General features: G+C 35.1%; 2 long non-coding RNA genes across 2 annotated transcripts in view; both read right to left on the bottom strand.

Annotated features, from left to right (window-relative positions):
- Positions 1-2198, bottom strand: part of LOC108663869 — a 6239-nt gene extending 4041 nt beyond the window's left edge. Inside the window, exon 1 of the long non-coding RNA XR_001929977.1 lies at positions 2161-2198. This is a non-coding gene — a long non-coding RNA (uncharacterized LOC108663869). The remainder of the gene's footprint in view (positions 1-2160) is intronic.
- Positions 2199-5748: 3550 nt separating this feature from the next.
- LOC108663868 lies at positions 5749-8767 on the bottom strand. The gene is made up of 3 exons (XR_001929975.1): positions 8728-8767; positions 6997-7120; positions 5749-6298 (listed from the first exon to the last, which is right to left on the bottom strand). It is a non-coding gene; the product is annotated as an uncharacterized LOC108663868 (long non-coding RNA).
- Between the last annotated feature and the right edge of the window lie 2572 nt (positions 8768-11339).

The raw sequence follows: 11339 nt of genomic DNA, 5'->3' as shown, positions 1-11339 counted from the left end.
TAATCCAATTTCAAAAGAAATCATGGTGAAGAGTAAAGAAATTTTACCCAATTAAACTAGGTTGGCCCAAATCTTCACTTTCCTTTTCTTTTGGATTTTTCTTCCTTAGTTGTTTTTGGACTCTTATTCATGGACTTCTCCCATTTCTTCTAATTGGACCATGTCCATTTTTCCTTTATTGGACCATGTCCATTTTTCTTGCTTGTTGGGCCATGCCCATTGTCCTTGTTATTTTCTTTTCTTTTCTTTCTTTCTTTCTTTCTTTCCCACCGTCCAGCAACCTCGTTTGTCTTTCTTTTTCTTCTCTTCACATGCACAAACCGTCCACTCTCTTCCTCTCTCTCCCTCTCACCACTCGTCACCCTTTCCTAACTTTTTATCCTTCAATTTTTTTCAGCAGCTATAGCTGCTCATTTTGCTCCAAAATCAGCAAAAAAATGACACTTTCCAACCTCCAAAACCATCAAAAAAATGGCTCTTTTCAGCCTTCAAAACCAGCCCTTAAATGGCTCTCTTTCCCTTCTTGAATGGTAGCAAAAATAGCCCCTCAACTCAACTCTCTTTTCCTTTTGTTTTCCTTTCTCATGAATGGTTTTCTTTTTGTTTTTCTTGCTCTTGGTTCTTTGTTCTTCCTTTGCTCTTTTATTTCTCCCTCAACCGACCTCTCTCTTTTTCTTGGTCTTCTTCACTTAGCTTGGTCAATTACACATATATATTTTTATTTCTTTCTTGAATGTTCCACAAATTTCCACAACATTCCATCATGGCCAGCCACATCAAATTATTTTTTCTTCCTTCACTATGTGTTCCACATGGCCAGCCCCCCCCCTCCAATTCACTAAGTAAAGAGTCTTTGACTCTTTTATTGACCACATGGGCTGCTGCCCATGTTGGTCTTCTAATATTTTTTTTTTTTTACTCTATGATCATTTTATTTTTCTCACTAATTTCACTACATATCCTTTAATCTTTATATTCCAATTTCGATCCTTTTAATACGTCTAAAAATTTCAATTTTCATCTAACTTCCTTTCTCGATGCGTGTACCATCGAAATATAAAAATTACACCTCAACACGGTATTACCATAATATTTAAATATTTACTTATCCGCGTTGGTTCGACTTAACAAAACACGCGTATTTCACTTTTGTCGCTCATTTCTCCAAAAATTCACTTGTATTTCTTCTCCCCCACTTGGATCAATAATATGATCCTTCTTCATGACTAATTTCGACATCCGATTAAATATTAATATTTTAATATTATTTTATTAATAAAATATTATTTTATTCTAAAAATTTTATCTTGTCTCCTTGGTACCCAAAATACCTTATTATGCCTCACTTGACTTTCGAATCGTCTTTTATCTCACAAATTCTCCTCCGATAAAATTATTATTATTTTATTATTATTTTCTCGCGTACGAAATATTTTATCCTAAACTACTCCTTTCGTCTTTTATCATTTTTAAACATTTTAATTGACCTCAATTTGCATCCGATTAACTTTATTTATCACCGTATCAAAGTATGGGGTATTTCATTATCATAAACTATTTCAGGCTCTATAAATCTATATGAATGCACGAAATGTGATGCAAAATGTCCGAATAGCCGTTCAAATACGGTATTCGACCTAATTCACACTATTCTCGATGTAATTGGCTAAAACCTCCAATTTAACTCCAAATTGATTTCTTCCACTTTTTACACTCCAATTATACTTAAAATACCTCAATGACTATGAATATGATTCAATTTATCAGTCCGAACCATAAATTGTACATGCCTATACATTAGGTAAAAATTCAGATTTTCATGCCAAAATTTCCCATTAAATTTCTAGCCTCACCAATCATTAAATACCACCAAAATATCATGAAATATCATCAATTTCAGCCTCAATATCCTCCCTAGAAATTCGACCTCTTGTGGGTTTGTGAAGAACAAAGTGATTCCTTGCTAGATTTTCATACTTTCCATTACCAAACAACCAAAAACACTTAATTAGCTTGAAATCTAGCAAAATCAATGTTCAAAACCTCTCCTCTCAAATTCAGCCAGCGTGGGTTCATCATGCAAACTTGAGTTCTAAGCATGGAAAATGAAAAAGAAAGCATGGGTAGTGTAAATCACAAGATAAAATCACAAAATTTTACCTTTATTAGCTTAATCCCTTGAAATCCCACACTTTTTCTTCAATTTTCCCACCTAGGGTTTGTGTTCTTTCCTTTCCTCTTCACTTCATGCTTTGGCCGGCCATATGGGTGAGACTAAGAGAGTTTTAAATAGATTTTACAAGGAAATTCTAGAATAATCCAAGCTTGACACATGGCATGTTTCCATTGGTCCATGTGTAATACTTATCCATTAAGCAATCTCTCTCCACCACATAAAATGTTTCAATTATCCACAATGTAAAATGTTAATGGCTGAAATCCATGGGCATGACAAGTGTTAGGTGGTGTAAAATTCCAAAATTCTAACTTTGCCCCCGTAAACTTGTAAAATTACCGTTTTGCCCCTAGGACTCCAAAAATGTCAGAATTTAAATTTTTCACCTCTCAAACTCAAATCATACTCCAATGAGTCAAATGTGATCAAAATCTTTTCTAAAAATTCTCATTTTATCCTCAGGTGACAAAATTACCATTTTACCCCTAGAACATGAAAATTCCAAATTGACTCCAATTCAGCCCTCGAACTCCAAATCATCATTTTAAGTCATTTTGGGGTTTTAAAATTCTCAATTTCATCTTAAGATCTCTATTTAGACTAGTTTGAGGCTTAATTCAACTTAATAGTACCATTTGGTACAATATCGACTTTTGACAATTTTTCGAGGTTTTCCAAGTATGCAAGCATATTGTCAATCACATGAAGGACACGGCAAGTACTTTATAAGGTCGGGCTTAACAGCACTACCTCCCTTAAAATAAAATTTTAACCTCAAAGTTTCATTTACTAAACTCAAAGAAAATGTGGGGTATTGTCTTCTCATCTAATGTTCAACTTCCCATGTCATATCTTCCATTCGAGCATTCATCCACAATACTTTAACAATTGGGATGCTCTTATTCATTCCTGTGCGTATTCTCATATTTATGTTTACCTCACATTTATGTAGCTTCAATCTTCTTAATCATATTAGTCCATCGCGTACGGCTTAACCGCGCTATAGATTACATTTCCTTGATACCATTTCCTTAACTATCTCCCAAAGTCTCTTATGTCCACGCAACTCAACCTCTAATGGGATTTCTTATTGTTGCGCTACCTTTATCACTTGTCAACAATCAATAATTCTCACTTCAAAATACTCTTTATTTATCCATATATATATTTAACATCACAGATAATTCAAATTTGATAACCATTAGTAACCATATTCTCAAAAAGAAAACTCCAGTACTTTCATAATCCAGTACTTATTAGTTAGATCTTGTCTATTACCATGATATATTTAAATAAATAAACCTATCTTTGGATGTATCCTTATGGACTTAATCAATCCTTATAATTCCTAGGTCATAACCAACTTGTTAGTTATACGTCACATATAAACATATCTAACTTGTGATTCCTCAAATTTTACTCCAAACACTAGATCTCATGGCCTTATTAGTTTATCAATCTGAAAATGAAAATAAACATTTATCTCCCCTCAAGTACACTTTAAAATCAAAGTATCATTTATCAAAATATTTCTGGTATCAACTTCCTTCAGCCCTTTTTACCTTAGAAGATTAAATCCATAATCATCCATTTTGAGTCATGGGCTTATTCCAATCAAGGTAAATTTTCACACTTTCGATTACAAGAATTCGATTGCACATATTCCATTCTCATATGAGAGTTAACCACTAGTTGGCATCATCCCCAAACAACACGTATTATATAAATCAAATTTTTATAGTCAAAGTTCATATTGGAGTAATTCAACCCTATGTCATATCTCATCACCAAACCCTTACTTGTACATGAGTACTTGAATTTTCGAATCATCATTTCTTTTCTAAGTAGATCTTTACAGTCCCCATAGCGTATTTCTATTCCCTTACACATAATAGTGTCATTTAATCAAACCGTATCACCCTCATTTTCTAAACATTCGGAACACAATTCAACCTTTGCCTACCATTATCAAGTACTTTGCCTTGATAATTACTTAAAAATAAATTGAAACTTGTGGGGAAGTACATTTCACAATTTATGTTTTGCGTCTATAATTATGTCGAGACCAGAACCTCATCGGGTCCATAAAACAGTAGGATAATCATTGCCTCAAACCAGTATTTCCAAGTATACTTATGCTTGTATCCCATCCTCATACTTATGTGACATGTCAGTCATTAGTATAACTTGACTGTATAGCCATTTACTCCTTAAGCTTTAATGTTTTCTCATTGCGAAAAGTCTTTCGAATTTATCACATCAGAGTATTCATAAGGTGGATACATATCCATATTTTGTAGTTTAAGGTCTAACGCAGCAAACATTGTCTCATCATTAAAGTTCTACCCTTATCTATCGATCATAGCTCCCTTGCACACTTACCTATACATTCCTGGGTTACTTACAAGCCACTCATGGCCATCCAACTTTTAACCTCTTATAGTAAGTCAAACTAATATATTCTTTAATGCTTTTCCATATGCTTCCTTTAATAAAGTTCCATTGAGAACTTAAACAATCCAAGGCTTATCTTCAAAGTCACTCATAACTTTAGTCATTCATTGAATGCCCGATAACACTTTAGCTCACTAACCCCACTGGACATTATTTCAAAATCTCCCAAGGCGTCCATGTTCTTAATTCAAATCATACCATCTAACTTAATATAATTGCATTAATTATCCTTAAGTCCTTATGCTCAACCTATCAACATCCATATCTCCCCCTCCTTCATGTTATTGGCTTTATTAAGTATATATGGCTTTTTAACCTTTCACACTACATTCTACATTTATGCCAAGGCACTCTCAATTTCATGTCAAACCTATTGTCATGTAACCATAAATTAGGGTAAGCTCCCCTATGGAATATCTCTTTCCATATGATGCATGGGGATCACAAGATGTATAACTCCAAGTGTATGCCTACATATTGATAATCTCCATGTATTTCATGATCATGGAAACCACAATTTTCAAAACTATGTTTTTATCACAAGTTTACGATCGAAGCATTAATCTCCACATGAACGTATACTCGCACATTCAAATGTCCATATTCCTCATTATGTATACGGGTCTCTATTTTCAAATGCGTTCAGACTAATTTCTCTTTATATCCACATAATCGACCTTGTGTTGGTACTAGCCCTTTTTTATTCAACTGAGTCGAGACAAGAATTATAAATTCTCATAGCAACACTTTACATTAACTCATTTACCATACCACACTTGTAATTCGTTATTCATACTTCATCACTTAACATTGATATTCCTCATCGATATCTCATACCTTCATCTTTCTTTACACTTATATTCACAATCCTCATAAAATAAAAAATCCATTATAAACATCATTTATATCCTTTCAAATTTGTAGCTGCAATTGAAATTTCAAATTTCACCTTTTCCATAAGAAATTTTGAAGTCACTTATCAGGTATTGTAGTTGGCCGTACCATTGATGAATTTCTACGTCAATTCTCAGTAATTATATAAGGCAACTAATCACACCGCTAAGGTGAATACCCCTCTTCAATGATTATACCACTAATCCACTTCTGTTCTACCAAAAAGGTTCCCATATACACATATCCAGTCATTTAAACAACTACTTCATTCACATTATATAAAATAAAAGTCAACTCTTAATTCCTTTATACAGGTAGTTACTATTTCCTTTATACTACATCCATCTAGAGTTAAAGTAGTACAACTTCAACAAAACACTAAGTATCTTTATGGTCACCATCACCCTGATCCTCTTTCGGATTCTTTTGGAGCTTTTTTTTTTTTTTTTGTTTCTTCAATCCGAGCCTGTTGGATTTTCCTACATTCCTCAATTTCTTTCAAGATGAAATTTCTTATGCCTTCATTAACGTCGTTACTATAAACACTTTCATCAGTCGCACTAGTACTAGTGCTTTCCTTTATCTGAACCTTCGCTCCCAAATTCGATAGAGTCCAATTAATAGGAACTCTAAACGGATATCTTTCTAGATTACTGGGTTCAGAACGACATCGGTTTTCAGCAGTGGAATCTATTGATCTTTCACTAGTACAATGTTAGGTATCGGAATCACTGTCTCTCCGAGGCATAGTAAGTACAATCCGCGCACCATAACCTATACGTAACCAAATGGTAATTTCTTGATCATTTATATCCCACAAGGACAGGTAGGTTTCTATATGCAGATGTATCTATCCAACAAAATCTAATCTAACTTAACTTAACTTGGGGCCACACTGACACTGTAGTTTTTTTTAAAAACAACTTTAAAACCAAATATTTTGACCTTTAAAACCAAATGCTCTGATACCACTCGAATTGTCATGACCAGGTACTCCCCTCGAGCCCGTGACAACCTCCACGACATCCCGATAGACATTCATTACTTGGAGTGCCAACCGAATTCGCGCAAGGATTTAGTACCATTTTTTTTTCATCTCCCCTGTGAGTAATCATCACCAAACCTCGTTTTTTAAAGAATTTTAAGCTTTTTCCCTTTCAAAACCGTGGAAAAATAATTTTCACCTCACAAAGGCGTTTTCGTCATTTTTCTTCAAAATTTTCAGAACCCAACTAAAAATGTAGTACATAAGTGGAAACCACATATTTCATGATTTAAAATAAATTTGGGTGTCTAAAACATTTATTAAAAATGATACTGCAATTATTTGAATAAAATAAAAATATTCAATAAAATATTCTAATTTCGTGTGAAACAATATTTATAGAGTCATTGGTAAATAATTTTTGTGATGTAAAAGCTAAAAAAATTCATACGTTCTATAATATAGATAATCAGGATATGAAATTTACTTTACAGTGACTCGTGGGCCCACAAGGAACAAAAGTGCACAAAGGCAGTAAACCTATAGTTTTTGGAGTAGTAAAGCTGACTATAATCCTTGACGATATCTGCTATCCACAAGCTACCTCGGGCCTGAAATGGTTGAAAATGAAAGCGGTGAGATTATAAAATCCCAGTGAATAAATAGATACCATCTAAACCATCTAAAGTCGAGTAAATGGAGACAGATAAAACAGTTTAACATACTGAAATTCATCACTTTTCAACTTGTTTCAACCAAATAAAAAACAATTCATATAAATCGAGTAATTAACATGCTTTATGAATTTCTTAAAAGCTTGGCTCGTGCCCAAAATCATTATCATACTCAGTCATCAAGGATACCTTGACGGAAGGCTATCCCAATCTGAGTTCGCCAAGGCTGTTAAAAAGTTATGTACGCATAAATCATGTTTTTATTTTGAAAACATAGTCGTTCCTTGGCGTTGGCTGAATTCCCCTCACGTGGTGGTTGGGCGTGAAGTGAACTCTAAAGTTTGACCTCAAGAGTTACCCTACGCGCCTCTCCAATCGAGGTACATATATATGACCAGGTTCCGTGCCCCTCTAATAGGTTGGTCCATAGAACCAGCTCACTGCAGCAAGCTAAACCCACTATACAATAAAAATTCAACAACATGACATGGAAATTTTATCATTATCCAGCCTATCAAGGCAAACAACAGCTTATACATTTCAACACAAATACCAATTCAGCCATTCATGCCAATATTGTCATAAGCCAATCAATTAGAACCATAAATTCACAATACATCAAATGGTCTCCAATTACTCTATTTGCAAAGCCATCAATCAATTTTAAAACAATTTTATGAAATCATTTTATTTAAACCCATTTTGTTTATAAAACCTAAAAATTTACCATTTAAACTCATTTTTCATAAAATCACAAAATCGGATAAAAACCACTCTAGATAATTAAGATGATAGTAAAGTTACTCATAGTACTAGGAGTTCAATATACTCCTATTCTCGATCTTCAGGCACAATTTCTTTACCCTTGTTAGAGGGCTCACCACCTATACATCATACGTGACACGAATTTCAATAAATTGTGTCAATTTATCATAAACTATTTCAAACTCTATAAATCTATATGAATGCACGAAATGTGATGCAAAATGTCCGAATACCTGTTTAAATACGGTCTTCGACCTAATTCGCACTATTCTCAGTGTAATTAGCTAAAACCTCCAATTTAACTCCAAATTGATTTCTTTCACTTTCTACACTCCAATTATACTTAAAATACCTCAATGACTATGAATATGATTCAATTTATTAGTCCGAACCATAAATCGCACATGTCTATACATTAGGTAAAAATTCAGATTTTCATGCCAAAATTTCCCATTAAATTTCTAGCCTCACCAATCATTAAATACCACCAAAATATCATGAAATATCATCAATTTCAGCCTCAATATCCTCCCTAGAAAATTCGGCCACTTGTGGGTTTGTGAAGAACAAAGTGATTCCTTGCTAGATTTTCATACTTTCCATTACCAAACAACCAAAAACACTTAATTAGCTTGAAATCTAGCAAAATCAATGCTCAAAACCTCTCCTCTCAAATTCGGCCAGCATGGGTTCATCATGCAAACTTGAGTTCTAAGCATGGAAAATGAAAAAGAAAGCATGGGTAGTGTAAATCACAAGATAAAATCACAAAATTTTACCTTTATTAGCTTAATCCCTTGAAATCCCACACTTTTTCTTCAATTTTCCCACCTAGGGTTTGTGTTCTTTCCTTTCCTCTTCACTTCATGCTTTGGTCAGCCATATGGGTGAGACTAAGAGAGTTTTAAATAGATTTTACAAGGAAATTCTAGAATAATCTAAGCTTGACACATGGCATGTTTCCATTGGTCCATGTGTAATACTTATTCATTAAATTTTCCATTAAATTTCTAGCCTCACCAATCATTAAATACCACCAAAATATCATGAAATATCATCAATTTCAGCCTCAATATACTCCTTAGAAAATTCAACCTCTTGTGGGTTTGTGAAGAACAAAGTGATTCCTTGCTAGATTTTCATACTTTCCATTACCAAACAACCAAAAACACTTAATTAGCTTGAAATCTAGCAAAATCAATGTTCAAAACCTCTCCTCTCAAATTCAGCCAGCATGGGTTCATCATGCAAACTTGAGTTCTAAGCATGGAAAATGAAAAAGAAAGCATGAGTAGTGTAAATCACAAGATAAAATCACAAAATTTTACCTTCATTAGCTTAATCCCTTAAAATCTCACACTTTTTCTTCAATTTTCCCACCTAGGATTTGTGTTCTTTCCTTTCCTCTTCACTTCATGCTTTGGCCAGCTATATGGGTGAGACTAAGAGAGTTTTAAATAGATTTTACAAGGAAATTCTAGGATAATCTAAGCTTGGCACATGGCATGTTTCCATTGGTTCATGTGTAATACTTATCCATTAAGCAATCTCTCTCCACCACATAAAATGTTTCAATTATCCACAATGTAAAATGTTAATGGCTGAAATCCATGAGCATGACAAGTGTTAGGTGGTGTAAAATTCCAAAATTCCAACTTTGCCCCTGTAAACTCGTAAAATTACCGTTTTGCCCCTAGGACTCCAAAAATGTCATAATTTAAATTTTTCACCTCTCAAACTCAAATCATACTCCAATGAGTCAAATGTGATCAAAATCTTTTTTAAAAATTTCCATTTTGTCCTCAGGTGATAAAATTACCATTTTACCCCTAAAACATGAAAATTCCAAATTGACTCTAATTCAGCCCTCAAACTCCAAATCATCATTTTAAGTCATTCTGGGGTTTTAAAATTTTCAATTTCATCTTAAGATCTCTACTTAGACTAGTTCGAGGCTTAATTCAACTTAATAGTAACATTTGGTACAATATCGACTTTTGACGATTTTTCGAGGCTTTTCAAGTATGCAAGCATATTGTCAATCACATGAAGGATATGGCAAGTACTTTATAAGGTCAGTCTTGACAACTAGAGAGTATTTGAGAGTGAAAATCTTGTATTCATTAAGTCATCAACTATAGAAGAGATTTACAAAGGCTATTTATAGCCAAAATTCCCCTCAAGATTCAAAATGGCTGTACAAGATAGTTTTAGGTGGGACAATTTGAACACAAGCAATCGGGCCATTACAGGGGCTATAATGGTGGGCCAGTCTAGTTTTTGGGTAGTTTGGCTCATTTAGGCCACCCAAAGGCGGTTTGCCTAGGTGCTGTACAGGCTGGCTCGCCTAGGGGCCAGTATTGTGCGCTCTTTTTGGGTAGCTTGCACTTGTCTCATGCTACCAAATGGGGGTTCTCTCCCAGTAAAATCCCCCATATGCTGACACTCCGAAACACCCCAAGGCCTCCTCAAATGCTTTGAACTGCGGTCCGTGACACTTTCCCCCACCTAAGTTAACAATTTCCTTGCTATTGTGTGGAAGGCCTTGATTCGATCTTGGAACTGCCATAAGTCTTCCGCAAACTCCCAACTCAGGTAGCCCTTTCCATTTCACAAGGTATTGATGTTAGGGCATGTGGTGCTGTCATCTGAGTACTTTATCAGCCAACACCTCTTCCACCTCTTTGTCATATGTTGTCTAGATACCCAATGGAGCCCTATGGCTCACCCCTCGACTAAGGTCTCTCTCATCACCATGGTAAGGCTTCAACATGCTGATGTGGAATACCAGGTACACTGTCAGCTTGAGCAGCATGTCCAACTTATAAGCCACCTTGCCTATCCTCTTAACCACTCGATACGGCCCCTCATACCTTCAAACAAGGCCCTTATGCAAGCCCTTATTCTTCAAAACCAAATGTAACTTGACCATTACCATATCCCCTACACTGAAATGAGCCTCTAGTCTGGTCTATCTACCCACTTTTTTGCTCTTTTGGTAGCCTTGAGGAGACAAGCCTAGGTCAAGTCACACTGCTCTTCCAAGCCCTTGGTAGTTTTGTAGGTAGTTGGTGTTGGATTAGTATAGCCTACGGCAATGGTACTAGCCATGTGTGGTTGCTGCCTTATCATAATCTCAAACGGACTCTAACTAGTAGACTCACTACACTGCAGGTTGTACAAAAGTAGGTCATGTTGGGCCACCTTAGCTAATCGATTTGTATGCCTTGCACGAAGTGCCTTAGATAGAGTTCCAGTAGTGCATTCACCCGCTCTACCTGCCCATCGATCTGTGGGTGGTTACTGGTGGAAAAACACAGTTCTGACCCCAACAATCTAAATAGCTCTGTTCAGAACTTCCCGGTGAACCGGCCATCCCGATCACTGATTA

This window comes from Theobroma cacao, unplaced genomic scaffold (assembly GCF_000208745.1).
Source record: "Theobroma cacao cultivar B97-61/B2 unplaced genomic scaffold, Criollo_cocoa_genome_V2, whole genome shotgun sequence".
Classification (NCBI taxonomy): Eukaryota; Viridiplantae; Streptophyta; class Magnoliopsida; order Malvales; family Malvaceae; genus Theobroma; species Theobroma cacao.
This window is presented reverse-complemented; position numbering and strand designations above follow the sequence as displayed.